Here is a 15,731-nt window from a genome sequence, read left to right as displayed (position 1 = left end):
CTTTAAAAGACGTTTAGATGTAGAGCTTAGGGATATGGTTTAGTGGAAGATTTGTTAGTGTTAGGTCAGAGGTTGGACTTGGCGATCTTGGAGTTCTCTTCCAACCTAGACTATTCTGTGATTCTGTGATTCTGTGAACTCAGGTTGTTTTAAGAATTAGCTGCTTTTCTGTTTTTTTCTGTTTTCTCTTGCTTTCTGTGCCCCCAGTTCTAACAATATCCTTCCAATGTGCCAATATGCAGCCAAGGAGGCTTTCTTTAAAACAAACATCTTTGTTTTGGATATTACCCATTTCCTTGATTTCCCATTTTATTTATTTATTACTATTCCTTAATAGTTACTGTCCCTTTTTTCAATTTCCATGCAAACCTTTTCATTGCAGGTTTTTACTATCTTTTCCTAATCTTTTTCCCAAATGTCCCAGTTCTCTGGGATTAAACTCTTCTTTCCACATACTAACTTTACTATTTCAGATTATTAATGAGCCTCGTTCCAATCATAAATGCACAGGGCTTTGGGAAAACACCTGAAGCACTCAGCCTTCTGTCTTCTGCACAAACAATACCAGCTTTTTCACAAAATTTACACTTCAACAAGACCGAATTTCAAGCCCAATGCCAATTTTTCTCATGCACTTTGTTAGTAAGCCCACACAAAACAAGGAATCACTCCTCTGTATCCGTCAATATGGGGGTTTAAAAAGGTATTGAGGCCTAAATAAATTCGCTTTCCCCCTTCTTACCAAATTTCCAGGGCTCAAGCCCGAACCAGCAAAGAAGTGACTCTCTGTGTTCTACCACTTTCATAATCAGTTAGCCCACCTCCCCCGATACTTGGGAAACCGACCAAACACCACAGCGAGTATACCAAAACTTCTAAACTCTTACTTAGATAATGCTCCCACCTTCCTCCTTGTCACACTCAAAACATTTAAGAACAAAATAGGATTACAAGATGCACCGCCGGGCCCACAATATTGGGTACCGCCAATCAACACTTGGATAAAACAGCACTTCTTTTCGGTCTATCATGCTCTTCGTTCATCTCCGTCTGTTCCCCTTGTGGAGAATACAGAATCGCAGATCGGAACTCCGCACTCTCTTCGCAGCGATGCTGCGTCTCACTCACAGCACAATCACGCAATCACACAGAGGCCCCTTGCACTTCTCGTTCATACCACAAGAATATATAATTTAGAACAACAACCAACCAAACAAGTATTGTTTCTGACTGTGTTCTTGGTGGAGTGACTCACTCCACAATGAAACTTTGTTTCAAACACATACACTTGCACAAATGCTTTCAACAGGAGATAGCCAGACATCCACAAATAAGACATACAATTATTAACACTCCAATAAATCACAATTGTGAGAGGTCTGCTTACCCTTCTCCTGCTTCTTATACAGTCATTAGCAGGTCTGTCCTGGCTCCCAAAACTGGGATGCAGCGGTAACCTCGGATTTGCTCGATCTACTCCCAAGATCGCTGGCCGCTCTATCAGTCAGCAAATGCCCCTTGACTGCTCTATCGGTCACCAAATCTACCCTGACCACTCTATCGGTCAGCCTGTAGGGTACCCTCCTCCCATACAGGGACTATGCTGCACACCAGATGTCTCTGTGTGATTTACCAGCTGCCCTGACCACGCATACATCTTACAGGCCCTTCCTGTACTGTAAAACATACCGTTTGTCCGCTGCTTCAGGAGGTCCTTGTCTGCTCCTGCAGTGAGCGGCTGAGAGTGGAGTCCCCTCCAACAAATATACTCGGGGTGCACCTAGGGGCGTCTGATCCGCAGTCAATCCCGAAGCTGAGCAGAGCGTCTCCTGGCAGGATCACCAAACTGACATGTGGAAAGCAAACTCCACAATTAGTAAGATTGTAAAGTAGTTATGTTTATTCAGCGCTGGGCGGCACAGGGGGTAGTCCCACCACAGTCGTGCGCACCCTAATGTGGCACTTGCCTTGGTTATATGTAGTGAAGAGTTACATATGCATGAAGTTTTTCAAGATGCCTATATGTATGCATGACCTATCCCCGCTTTGTATTAAAATTAGTTCCAGGGAATCATTTTCATAGATTCCTCCTATCCACGCTTGCACAGTGTTTTCTGGTAGTGGTTGCTGGGGCTCATGGGGATGAAGATTAGTGAGTCTTCCTCGTCACCGCTGGTTGACCTCTCATCTCAGCTCAGACTCATAAGCTTCTCAGCTTCTGCTTAAACTGCAGATTCGGTTTCAGTTGGTTCTTGAAATGTGTTTCCTGTTTTCTATCAGGAACTGTTTTTCGTGAGGAATCCCAGGATTTCCTGCCTCAGTTTCTTTGCACAATATGTAGCGGAAGATATAGTACATGTCCCTTACCTGTCTTATTTACTAAAATTCTTTTGGCTTCCTTTCGCATGCCCATTAGTCTATCTTATCTACTAAAATTCTTTCAGCCTCCTCTCAATATGTAGAAAAAGAAGTCAAGTATTTAAGGGATCTAATGTCCAAGGGAAAATGAAGAATAAATCCAGAGACGATTCAGGGAATTGTTGAAAACTAAGAAAGAACTAAAAAGTTGTAAGAGAAAGATTTTTCTTAAGCAATCAGGAGCCATGAAGTCTGAAGGAAAATGGATACTCCCTGATGGGAGAGAAATGCTGAATAAAGCACCAATGAGGCAAATATTAACTGTTTTACATAAAGAGTGTCATTGGGAGGTGCAAGCAATGTGTGATGTTGTGCTAAAAAAGTATGTATAGGAATATACATTTTAGTGAAGCAAATATGCAGAGGATGTACCATATGTCAAAAGGTAAATAAAAAGGTCATCCGTAACCCACCTAGAGGGGGACGGGAGCCAGGGATTCGACCTTTCCAAAGTATACAAGTAGACTTTACTGAGTTACCTAAAGCAGGGGGACTTAAGTACTTGTTTGTCCTAACTGACCACGTGACTGGATGGGTGTAAGCTTTCCCCTCAGTATCTGCCACTGTGAACACGGTGGCTAAGGTATCACTGGAGCAAACATTCTAGGCAACATTTAAACAGCACTTCTTCCAAGCTCAGATGCATCCCTAAGAGTAGGAAACTGGGGAGGGGGGGGCAGAAACCTGCGTGGATGAGCAAAGAGCTCATCGATAAGATCCAAAGGAAGTGGAAGGTCTATGAAATGTGGAAAAAGGGCCTGTCCTCTTGGGAGGAGTATAGAACTGTTGTCAGGGCTTGCAGGGACGTGACGAGGAAGGCTAGAGCCCACTTGGAGATGAGGCTTGCAAAAGAGATAAAGGATAATAAGAAGTTTTTTTTTTTTTTTTTTTTTTTAAAGTATGTAAACAGTAAAAGGAAGACTAGGGATAATGTGGGTCCCTTGCTGAATGAGGGGGGGGTCCTGGTAACAGGAGATGCTGAGAAGGCGGAGATACTGAATGCTTTCTTTGCTTCAGTCTTTGCTTCAAGGACTCCCCCCCAGGACTCCTTGACCCTGGAGGGAGGAAAAAGGGTCTGGGAAATTGAGGGCTCCCCCCGGTTGACGAGAGAGCGGTTCACAAGCATCTCAGTGGGCTCAGCGCACGCAAATCCATGGGTCCCGATGGGATGCATCCACGTGTGCTAAGGGAGCTGGCAGAGGTGATCCCCAAGCCACTCTCTATCATCTTTGAAAGGTCCTGGAGAACAGGAGAGGTGCCTGAAGACCAGAGGACAGCCAATATCACTCCGGTATTCAAGAAGGGCAAGGAGGATCCAGGAAACTACAGGCCAGTCAGTCTAACCTCTGTCCCTGGAAAGGTGTTGGAACAGCTTGTTCTGGATGCCATCTCCAAGCCACTGGAAGAATGTTATGATGAGTAGTCAGCATGGATTCACCAAGGGGAAGTTGTGCTCGACCAACCTCGTTTCCTTCTATGATGGCATCACCAGCTGGGTAGATGGGGGGAGAGCGGTGGATGTCATCTACCTTGACTTAGCAAGGCTTATGATACTGTCTCCCACGACATCCTGCTAGAAAAGCTGAGAAAGTGTGGGATAGACGAGTGGACAGTAAGGTGGGTTGAGAACTGGCTGACTGGCTGAGCTCAGAGGGTGGTGATCGGTGGCACAGAGTCCGGCTGGAGGCCTGTGACTAGTGGTGTTCCCCAGGGGTTAGTGTGTGGTGGTTTTACTTGAGTGGGCAGCCGAGCTCCACCACAACCGCTCTCTCACTCCCCCCTCCTCAAAGAGGAAGGGGGAGAAAAGACAACACAAAGAACGCAAGGTTTGAGATGAGAATGATTTAATTAAAGGGAAAGGGAATGGGGAGAAAAAGAAACAAAAGAAACAAGAAGGCCGCGCGGAAGCACAGAGAGAAAGGAAAAAAGTTATTCTCTACTTCTCATCAACAAGCAATGTTTGGCTATGGCCTGGGAAGCAGGGCCTCAAAATGCATACTGATTGTTCAGGAGGACTGCCCCCTCCCCCACGAGAGCCCCCCTTTTATTGCTGAGTGTGACATCAGGTGGTATGGAATATCCCTTTGGTTGGTTTAGGTCAGCTGCCCTGGTGATGTCCCCTCCCCATCACTTGCCCACCCCCAGCCTGCTGGCTCTTGGGGGCTCGGAGGGAGTCCTGATGCTGTGCCAGCACTATGCAGCAATAGACACAACACTGGAGTGATACCAGTGCTGTTCCAGCTACGAGTGCAGAGCACAGCACTGTGTGGGCTGATTATCCCAGACAGACCCAACACACAGTGTTGGGTCCGGTCCTGTTCAGTTCTGGGCTCCCCGGTACAAAAAAGACAGGGGTCTCCTGGAAAGAGTCCAGCGGAGGGCCACAAAGGTGATATGGGGCCTGGAGCATCTTCCCTATGAAGAAAGGCTGGGAGACCTGGGTATATTCAGCCTGGAGAAAAGAAGACTGAGAGGGGATCTCATCAATGTGTATAAATACCTGAGGGGTGGGAGACAGAGGGATTTGGCCAACCTCTTCTCAGTGGTTTGTGGGGACAGGACAAGTGGTAATGGCCATAAAATGGAGCACAGGAAGTTCTGCGCCAACATGTGAAAGAACTTCTTCACGATGAGGGTGACGGAGGACTGGAACAGGCTGCCCAGGGAGGTTGTGGAGTCTCCTTCTCTGCAGAGAAGGCCTGTTTCTCAAGGCCAATCTGGACGTCTACCTGGGCAGCTGTGCTGGTTTTACCGTGCTAGGCAGTTGAACACCACAACTGCTCTCTCACTCCCCCTCCTCAGATGAGGAGGGGAAGAAGTAAAGGAAAGAACAACTCACGGGTTGAGATAAGGATGATTTAATTAAAGAGGGAAAAAATAAATAAATAAATAAATAAATATAATTAAGGAAATATTATTATTAATTAAACAATTCAACTAAAGGGAAAAAAAGGGAAAGGGGAAGAGGGTGGGGGAAAGGGAATAGCTAAACAAAACAAGTAAAGGCTATGTGGAAGTGCAGAGGAAATAAATTACTCCCTACTTCCCACAAATGAGCGATGCTTGACCACGTCCTTGAAGCAGGGCCTCAACGCACATAGCCGGTGTTTGGGAGGAGGACAGACGTTTTCGCAACGAGAGCCCACCCCTCCCTTCTTCTTCCTTTTTCCACCTTTTATTGCTGAGTGTGACATTATATGGTATGGAATATCCCTTTGGTTGGTTTAGGTCAGCTGCCCTGCTGATGTTTCTTTCTCACTTTTTGCCCACCCCCTAGGAGGGTCAGAGAGAGTCCTGATGCTGTGCCAGCACTTCTCAGCAGCAGACACAACCACTGCTGTTCTAGCTCCAAGTGCAGAGCGCAGCACTGTATGGGCTGCTGCAGAGAAAGTTAACATCCCAGCCAGACCCAGTACAGCAGCCTGCTGTAAGGAACCTGCTTTGGCAGGGGGGTTGGACCCGATGATCTCTTGAGGTCCCTTCCAACCCCTTCAATTCTGTGATTCTGTGATTCTGTGGTTCTGTGGAACAGTCCCTAGATATGGGATAGTTGAAAACATTGATTCAGATCAAGGAAGTCATTTCACTTCACAAGTACTGCAAGGGTTAATGCAGGCCTTAGAGATTGAATGGGATTTTCACACCCCCTGGCACCCCTCCTTTTCTGGGAAGGTGGAGCAAATGAACCAGACATTAAAGAAGCAATTAACTAAATCAGTGTTAGAAACCTAGAAACCCAACTTCCTTGGATAAAATGCTTACCTTTAGCACTCCTCCAGGTTCAAACAGCACCAAGACAGGATATTGGAATTTCACCATATGAGATGCTGTTTGGATTACCCTATCCGGGCAGAAGGGATGAGATACCACAATTCAAAACAAGAGAGTTTTCTTAAGAACTGTATTCTGGGGTTGTCCTCTTCTTTGTCATCTCTCAGGACCCGTGGGCTGTTGGCTCAAACCCCACCTTTGGAATTCCCCATTCACCACCATCACCCAGGAATTTGGGTCCTGTTCCGGACCTGGAAAGAATCAAAACTCTGGCCTGAATGAGAAGAACCATTCCAAGTACTACTAACCACTGAAACAGCCATAAGAACTGCGGAAAAAGGTTGGACTCACTATACTCGAGTGAAAGCATCCGTCAACCTTAGTACCTGGGAAGTTGTTCCTACAGAAGACTTGTTGAAAATTAAAATCCAAAAACAAAAATCTCATAATGGACTCTGAGCAGGATAAAAGCGTACAATTGTAAACTAACCTTTTATTTTCACAGGTAACTAATGAGTGTGACTTGTGACTTGTGATTGAGAGAAAGGACTGGCCTATAGCAAATCAAAGTGCTCCCAAGGGGCTTTTGTTCTAGTAGTAGTGTACATCTCATTCTTTGTATTGATAATTATTTGGAAACATAAGAGTTAAAAATAATGACAGAGAAAAATTAGCTATTAATTTTGTTTCTAGTGATTGTAGGCCTCAGAGAAGGCCTTAGTCAACTGGAAACTTGGAAAAGGCATGACCAGATAATAGCAAAGACGGGATACCCCATCAAAATATGAGTGACTGTGACAGAGGGTTACATACCACAATGCGTCATGTTCGATGCTTGTGAGGTGTTAGCTTGTGGAGATTTAAATGCCCAATGACAATTGAGCAGAGAGAACAAATAACTGGGAGAGACCCAACAGACAGATGGGGAATAGCTAAATGGAAATGTTCCTCTATTGCCACCAAAGACAGGGAGAAACTCGATGAGAAAACAGGAGGCCCTCTTCGAAATGCGGCAGTTGTCACAGTTAAAGAAATAAAAGATCTCAAGAAACAAAAAGAAACATTTGAGATTGAAACAGGGTATGGGGATGTGAATGCCTGGATAGAATGGGTCAAATATGCTGTCCAGAGTCTCAACCATAGCAATTGCTATGCTTGTGCCTTGGGATGACCGACTGCCCAGATAGTGCCCTTCCCATTGGGGTGGACCAAGGGTTCCCAGGGGATGCAATGTATGATTGCATTATACCAAGAAAAGACTGCCTGGGGAAATGAGGCCTGTAAGCCTCTCTCTTTGCTGTTCCCTTCCTTGCGTGATAGCAATATCAGGGTTCCCCCTGCATTATCTACAGCTATAGGTAACTATACAGCTTGCCTCTCACGGCAGGGTGGGAGTGCTACCCGGCATCTGGGAGAATTTACCTTGTGCACGAGGACCTTGAATGCTACCAAGGACTTGATGGGAAACTGCTCAAGACTTGAGATCCCCAGGGCAGATCTCTGGTGGTACTGTGGAGGGAAGATCTTACGGTCCACCCTACCATCTAATTGGGGAGGCACTTGTGCACTTGTTCAATTAGCTATACCCTTCACCCTGGCATTTGAAAGAGGAACATCACAAATACCCAGAAGAAGTAAAAGAAGCTTAGGAGTATCATTTGATGATAGAGTATACACAGATTCTATTGGGGTGCCTAGAGGAGTTCCCGATGAACAGAAAGCCAGGAATCAAATTGCTGCAGGGTTTGAGTCATTGTTCTGGTGGGTAACAATCAATAAGAATGTGGATTGGATTAATTATATTTATTATAATCAGCAGAGATTCATCAATTATACCAGGGATGCAATAAGAGGAATCGCTGAACAACTAGATGCCCCCAGCAAAATGGCTTGGGAAAACAAAATAGCATTAGATATGATGCTCGCAGAGAAAGGAGGTGTGTGTGTGATACTGAGCAACCACTGTTGCACTTTTATACCCAACAATACTGCCCCAGATGGCACAGTAACTAGAGCATTGCAAGGGCTTACCACCCTTGCCAGTGAATTGGCAGAAAACTTAGGAACAGACACTTCCATCACCGGATGGTTGGAATCTTGGTTTGGTAAATGGAAAGGGATGGTAGTGTCCATATTTACATCCTTGATCGTAGTAGCAGGAGTTTTGACAGCCATTGGTTGTTGCATTATCCCCTGTGTAAAAGGACTAGTACAGTGGTTAATTGAAACTGCACTACTGAAACAAATGACCATGGACCACCACCTTACTCAGATAAGGTGATGTTATTAGAGGAAGTGGAAAGCAAAGAAATTGAAGAAGAGGAAGATACCTACTAAATTACACCTTAGAGAAAAGATTTGCAAAAATCAACAATTTATAAAAACAGAAAAGGGGGGAACTGTGGGAATGAAAAAGGTTGTTTTTGCAGAGTTACATTGTTTAGAGGGAAGGAATGTGGTATTGAGATATGCTTGCAGTGATAAGAAAGCTTAACAGACAACCTTGTAAAATGCAGACAACCAGACTCCTTAGAACAATTAGGTGAAGATCACAGTGTCAAGTCAAGTCAGATAAGTGAAGAAACATTACTACTTCAAACAGTAAAAAAGTCAAAAGAAATTTGAAATTTAACAGGCTGGCGACAGAAGGCCATGTATTGTCTGTGAAGCATCAGATAGGTTGTGAACCTGGACTACCCAGTCAATGGGGAAACAGGGGAGGGTCCCGGTCCTCGAGAAATAAAGTATATAAACTGTGTTATGGAACTAGTAGGTGCGCTCCTGCTTGTGGGACACCCGCCATTGCAATCGTGAATAAAATTGCTACTTCACTGAGATCCTTGCCTGAGCCTATGTTATATATCTCACAGTAGAAAGAAGGTTGCCACGTCCTCTGTACATGAAACTTGTAGGAGGATGTAGGTTCTAGTCTCCAGATGCGAGACACCAGGGAAAACGTGTTAAAAGAAATTAGCAAGTCTGAATGCTTAACAACTTCATCAGTCCAATGGGGGAAACAAAGATGACTAACCTGGAGTCAAATCCAGTTGGAGGCCAGTCACTAGTGGCGTCCCCCAGGGCTCGGTGCTGGGGCCGGTCCTCTTTAAAATCTTCATCAATGATCTGGACGAGGGCATTGAGTGCACCCTCAGTAAGTTTGCAGATGACACCAAGTTAGGTGCGTGTGTCGATCTGCTCGAGGGTAGGAAGGCTCTGCAGGAGGATCTGGATAGGCTGCACCGATGGGCTGAGGTCAACTGCATGAAGTTTAACAAGGCCAAGTGCCGGGTCCTGCACCTGGGGCGTAATAACCCCAAGCAGAGCTACAGGCTGGGAGATGAGTGGTTGGAGAGCTGCCAGGCGGAGAAGGACCTGGGAGTGATAGTGGACAGTCGGCTGAATATGAGCCAGCAGCGTGCTGAGGTGGCCAAGAAGGCCAACGGCATCCTGGCTTGTATCAGAAATAGTGTGACCAGCAGGGCTAGGGAGGTGATCGTCCCCCTGTACTCGGCTCTGGTGAGGCCGCACCTTGAGTACTGTGTTCAGTTTTGGGCCCCTCGCTACAAGAAGGACATCGAGGTGCTTGAGCGGGTCCAAAGAAGGGCGACGAAGCTGGTGAGGGGCCTGGAGAACAAGTCCTACGAGGAGCGGCTGAAGGAGCTGGGCTTATTCAGCCTGGAGAAGAGGAGGCTCAGGGGTGACCTTATCGCTCTCTACAGATACCTTAAAGGAGGCTGTAGAGAGGTGGGGTTTGGCCTGTTCTCCCACGTGCCTGGTGACAGGACGAGGGGGAATGGGCTAAAGTTGTGCCAGGGGAGTTTTAGGTTAGATGTTAGGAAGAGCTTCTTTACTGAAAGGGTTGTGAGGCATTGGAACAGGCTGCCCAGGGAGGTGGTGGAGTCACCATCCCTGGAAGTCTTCAAAAGACGTTTAGATGTAGAGCTTAGGGATATGGTTTAGTGGGGACTGTTAGTGTTAGGTTAGAGGTTGGACTCGATGATCTTGAGGTCTCTTCCAACCTAGAAATTCTGTGTGTGAACCTCTGACATTTGTTTTAATCATACATCTGTTACTGCAATCTGTAAATGGAAGTGCAAAGCAGCAATATTTGAACTCCAGATATTGAGGAATTAGGAATTGCCTCTGAGTTGAGTATTGAAATGCACAACTCTTGTTAACTTTCCTTGGGCAGGTTAAATGTGTGAGAAACACTCTGTAGCCAATAACTTAGGCTCAGGCAAGGATCTCAGTGAAGTAGCAATTTTATTCGCGATTGCAATGGTGGGCATCCCACAAGCAGGAGCGCACCTACTAGTCACAAGGTACGATTCATATACTTTATTTCTCGAGGACCGGGACCCTCCCCCGTTTCCCCATTGACTGGGTAATTAATGCAGGTTCACAATCTGTCCGGTGCTTCACAGACAATACATGGCCTTCAGTTGCTGGCCTGTTATAAGTCAAATTTCTTTTGACTTGTTACTCTTTGAGATGGTAATGTTTCTTAAACCATGATTTCCACCTAATTGCTCTAAGGATTCTGGTTGTCTGCATTTTACAAGGTTGTCTGTTAAGCTTTCTTATCATTGCAAGCATATCTCAATACCACATTCCTTCCTTTTAAATAATAAACCTGTGCAAAACTAACATTTTTGTTCCCACAATTGCCACAGGAAGAAAGAGGTGGGCATTTTTTTCCCATGACAGACAATAGCACTCTTGTACAGCTCAAGGTTTGAGCTTCAGCAGTACATTTCCTCATTGCTTTCAAAACTGTCGAGAGTTCAAAGTGGGCCACGGGCTTGATTATTCTTGCCTTTGTTAGCTTTAACCAGAACATGGCAAAGGCTTGCCTCTAAAACAGGCAGCAGTGTATTTCAGTAGTCAATAAGCATAAAATGAAAAATCCTGACTGTGAGCAGCTGTGACTGAGGGAGAGTGCAACAATTGCTGTACTGACTAGACAATGATTTCCATGCCAAAAGTTTCAACCTAAGATGAATAATTCCCAGGATGAGCCTAGGGTCACCAATGATACTCTCCTTGGCTTCAGGGCTAACCAGTTAAATGCCATACATTGTCTTTTTCCCCTGTTACAGCTATTAAAAGGGACAGCTTCCTCCTAAAGTCTGTCAAGATGTTTGGAAATTCTACTGCTGAGCATTCAGCCTTCATAACAAGATTGGGTGCCATTAGAAACCATCAGCATGTAAATTGAGTAGCAGGATGTAATGGTGCATTCTGCCTGCTGTTTCACAGTGCCATTGGGAAGCTCCTTTTGTATTTGTCTGCTGGGTGATGGTGGCAAATGACCAAATCTGCGAAGGGGCAAAGTCAAGGGGCAAAGCCATCTCTGCTGTGCTGTACCGTTAGTACTGCAACAATACTGCAACAAGATGTTTTGCTTATGTGCCTTTGCAGCTTATTCTTTATGAGGTACCAAAGTCTATAAATAGGCTGATGTAGAGATTTAGTCTTTTCTAGCATCTTCGAGACATGAAATACATCTTATACTTTCCTTGTGAGAGAAGGGATGTGGTTTTCATAGTATAGGGAAGAAAGAGGTATGTGTCAAGTCTGTCAGAGCTGACTTAGATGGAATTGAGTTGTCTAAACACCAGAAGGGATGGGCATGAGGCTTTGGCTAAGTCTGCACTGATCTGCGAACCAAAGAAGTTCATCCTTCTTTGCCTACTCTTTTTGTTTTGTATTTTGGCTTAATATCTCCAAATTTGATAGGAAAATGTGAGTTTGTGCTAGTTCAGCTTCAGTTCCTTGTTTTGTTCTTTAAACAAGAAATTGCAGTTCCATGTGCAAATATATATGTGTATACTGGGATACTGGCAGAAATCAAATGACCCAAAATCTGCATAAGCCTAACAAAGTTTTCTGAGAGGCTTTTGCAATGGCTTGGCAGACTCAGTTGATCTCAGCCTTGGTGTGAGAAACACTCTGTAGCCAATAACATAGGCTCAGGTGAGGATCCCAGTGTGATTCATGGAAGAACTCTACAACTCAAAGCAAATGAGTTATAAAGTAGGTATGAGGTTTATTTCAGCACCGGGCCCATGCAGGATAGCTCCCAAAGGCATGCACACCCCAACACGGCAACTTGCCTTAGTTATATGCAGTAAAGAGTTACATATGCATGAAGTTTCCCAATACGCCTATACATATGCATGGCCTATCCCGGCTTCATATTAAAATTAGTTCCAAGAAATCATTTCCATAAGCTCCTCCCGTCTGCACTTGTGCAGTGTCTCCTGGTGGTGATCTCCGGGGGTCATGGGGATGAAGGCTGATGACTCTTCTTCATCACCACTAGTTGACCCCCTGCCTTTGTGCAGACTCAGCTGCTCCTTGGCTCTTGTGCAAACCACAAGGTCGGTCTCAGATGGTTTTTGAGACAGGTTCCCCATTTTTGTCAGGAACCATCCTTTGTGAGGGGCCCCAAGACTCCTTGTTTCGGTTAATTTGCACATTAGTAAGCAAAGACACTCAGCAACATCTATTTTTAATGCAATTAAGCAAGCCCCTATTCTTCTATCCCTTGCTTCAAGTGAAGTAGCATTTTTATTAGCGATTGCAATTGCAGGTGTCCCACAAGGAGGAGCGCGTCTACTAGTCACACAGTACGGTTTATATACTTTATTTCTCAAGGACCGGGACCCTCCCCTGTTTCCCCATTGACTGGGTAGTCCAGGTTCACAACCTATCTGATGCTTCACAGACAGTACATGGCTTTCAGTTGCCAGCCTGTTATTTTTCAAATTTCTTTTGACTTTTTTACTCTGTGAGGTGGTAATGTTTCTTCACTTATCTGGCTTGACTTGATACCGTGAATTTCACCTAATTTGCACTAAGGAATCTGGTTGTCTTCATTTTACAAGGTTGTCTGTTAAGCTTTCTTATCACTGCAAGCATATCTCAATACCACATTCCTTCCCTCTAAACAATGTAATTCTGTGCAAAAACTACATTTTTGTTCCCAAATTGGTAAACTGAGCTAAATGTGTTGGCTTTTCTGTCTGAAACATGGGATTAGAAATTAGAGAGTGACTGATTAAGAATAAATATATAGACAACACTCATTGTTTAATATGTGCTACATTTGTGATGTACTGGGCCTATGCTGAGCCTAGGCCTCCTGATGAGCCCCTGAGGCTCCAAGAACCAGATCAACCTAACCTTATTGTTCGGACTGTGAGCAAGGGCTCAAAGATAAGGAGGACTGTTTACAAAAGATAGGATAAACATGCAAGGCCTCAAGATAACAGGAGCCCCTCAGACCCTGAGAACTGGACCAAACCAACCTTATGGCTCAGATTGTGACCAAGGGCTCAGGGAGCATGCGCAGGGAGACGAGGTTAAAAGTTCAACTCTGAGGAAGACGTCTTACTTCATCCTGACGACCACCTGACGACCACCCGGATGACCACCAGAGAATACTACGCAAGCGCAGAAGGACTGATAAGATAATTAGCATACGAAGCGGGGCTAGGCGGAGCTAGGAAATGAATATGTATAGGTGTGTTGCGAAACTTAATGCATATGTAATATTTTAGGGGATAAAAGAGAATGCACGTGAGCGAGTTGTGGCGCACGACTTTGGTGGGACTACCCCCGTGCTGCCCAGCGCTGAATAAACATACCTACTTTACAATCTTATTGTGGAGTCAGTTTCCGTGAATCATTTGGCGAGCCAGGCAGGAGACACTCTGCTCGGCTGCGGGATCGACTGCGGAGCGGATGTCCCTAGGTGCACCCCGAGTATTTTTCTTGGAGGGGACTCCACTCCCAGCCACTCACCACGGGAGCAGACAAGGACCTCATGAAGATGCGGACAAACGGTATGTTTTACAGTACAGGAAGGGCCTGTAAGTCGTACGCATGGCCGGGGCAGCTGGTAAATCGCGCAGATGTCTGGCATGCAGCATAGTCCCCGTAAGGGAGGAGGGTACCCTACAGGCTGACCGATAGAGCAGTCAAGGGGGATTTGGTAACCGACAGAGTGGCCACTAGCGATCTTGGGAGTAGATCGAGCAAATCCGAGGTTACCGCTGCATCCCATTTTTGGGAGCCAGGATGGACCTGCTAATGACTGTATAAGAAGCAGGAGAAGGGTAAGCAGACCTCTCACAATTGTGACATGGTTACCTGGGTAATGTTTGCAGCTGCTGGAGGGATACTAACTGGAGTGTTAATAATTGTATGTCTTATTCGTAAATGTCCAGGTATTTTGTGTTGAAAGTATTTGTGTAAGTGTATGTGTTTGAAACAAAGTGGAGTGAGTCACTCCACGAAGAACACAGTCAGAGACAATACTTGTTTGTTTGGTTATCATTCTAAATTATATACTCTTGTGGTGTGAATGAGATGTGCTAGGGGCCTCTGTGTGATTGCGTGATTGTGCTGTGAGTGAGACACAGCATCGCTGCAAAGTGAGTGTGGAATTCCAATCCGCGGTTCTGTATTCTCCGTGAGGGGAGCGGCCGGAGATGAACGAAGTGCATGACAGACCGAAAAGAAGTGCTGTTTTATTCGAGTGTTCATGGTGGTGCCCAATATATATGCCCAGCGGTGTATCTTGTGATCTCATTTCTGTTAAATGTTTTGAGTGACAAGAAGAAAGGCAGAAGCATTATCTAAGTAACAGTTTAGAAGTTTTCCTATATTCGCTGTGGTATTTGGTCAGTTTCCCAAGTATTGGGGGGAGGGGGCAGACTGCTTATCAAAGTGGCAAAAAGGAGAGAGTCACTTCTTTGGTGGTTCAGACTTGAGCCCTGGAAATTTTGTAAAAAGGGGGAGAGCAAATTTATTTAGGCCTCAATACCTTTTTAAACCCCCATATTGATGGATACGCAGGAGTGATTCCTTGTTTTGTATGGGCTTACTAACAAAGTGCATGAGAAAAATTGGCATTCGGCTTGAAATTCGGTCCTTTTGAAATGTAAATTTGGTGGAAAAGGTGGTGTCATTTGTCTAGAAGGCGGAAGGCTGAGTGCTTCATGTGTTTTCCTGAAGTCCTGTGGATTTAAGATTGGAACGGGGTTCACTAATAATCTGAAACAGTAAAGTTTGTATAAATAAGAGTTTAATCCCAGAAAACTGGAACATTTGGAAAGAAGATTAGGAAAAGATAGTAAAAAACTGTAATAAAACGGTTTGTGTGGAAATTGAAACAAGGGCCAGTATCTAATAAGGAATAGTAATTAACAAATAAATGGGAATGGGAAACCAAGGAAATGAGTAATATCCAAAACAAAGACGTTTTAAAGAAAGCCTCCTTGGCTGCATATTGGCACATTGGAAGGGTATTGTTAGAAATGGGGGCACAGAAAGCAAGAGGACTTTCACTAAGTATTGCAATCAAGGGTGGCCACTATATAAACTAAATGGCCACTTTATGGATCAATCGACTATAACACTGTTTTGCAATCAATGTTTTTGAGGAGAGAAGGGAAATGGGATGAAATGTTGTATACTGATATGTTGTTTCAGCATCTTGGAGGGAAAAGGTATGGAATTAAGTTGGCCCCTGA

At 44.9% G+C, this 15,731-nt stretch overlaps 2 long non-coding RNA genes across 2 annotated transcripts; both read left to right on the top strand.

The window, feature by feature from the left end:
- The first annotated feature begins 1,881 nt into the window (after nt 1–1,881).
- LOC118159809 lies at nt 1,882–12,427 on the top strand. The gene is made up of 3 exons (XR_004747250.1): nt 1,882–1,892; nt 3,192–3,203; nt 12,211–12,427. It is a non-coding gene; the product is annotated as an uncharacterized LOC118159809 (long non-coding RNA).
- On the top strand, nt 3,659–7,508 carry LOC118159808. Its single transcript, XR_004747249.1, has 3 exons — nt 3,659–3,673; nt 7,175–7,204; nt 7,259–7,508. It is a non-coding gene; the product is annotated as an uncharacterized LOC118159808 (long non-coding RNA).
- Nucleotides 12,428–15,731: the final 3,304 nt, after the last annotated feature.

This window comes from Oxyura jamaicensis, unplaced genomic scaffold (assembly GCF_011077185.1).
Source record: "Oxyura jamaicensis isolate SHBP4307 breed ruddy duck unplaced genomic scaffold, BPBGC_Ojam_1.0 oxyUn_random_OJ72145, whole genome shotgun sequence".
Classification (NCBI taxonomy): Eukaryota; Metazoa; Chordata; class Aves; order Anseriformes; family Anatidae; genus Oxyura; species Oxyura jamaicensis.
Note: the sequence above shows the minus strand (reverse complement) of the source record. Positions and strands in the feature narration are given on the sequence as shown.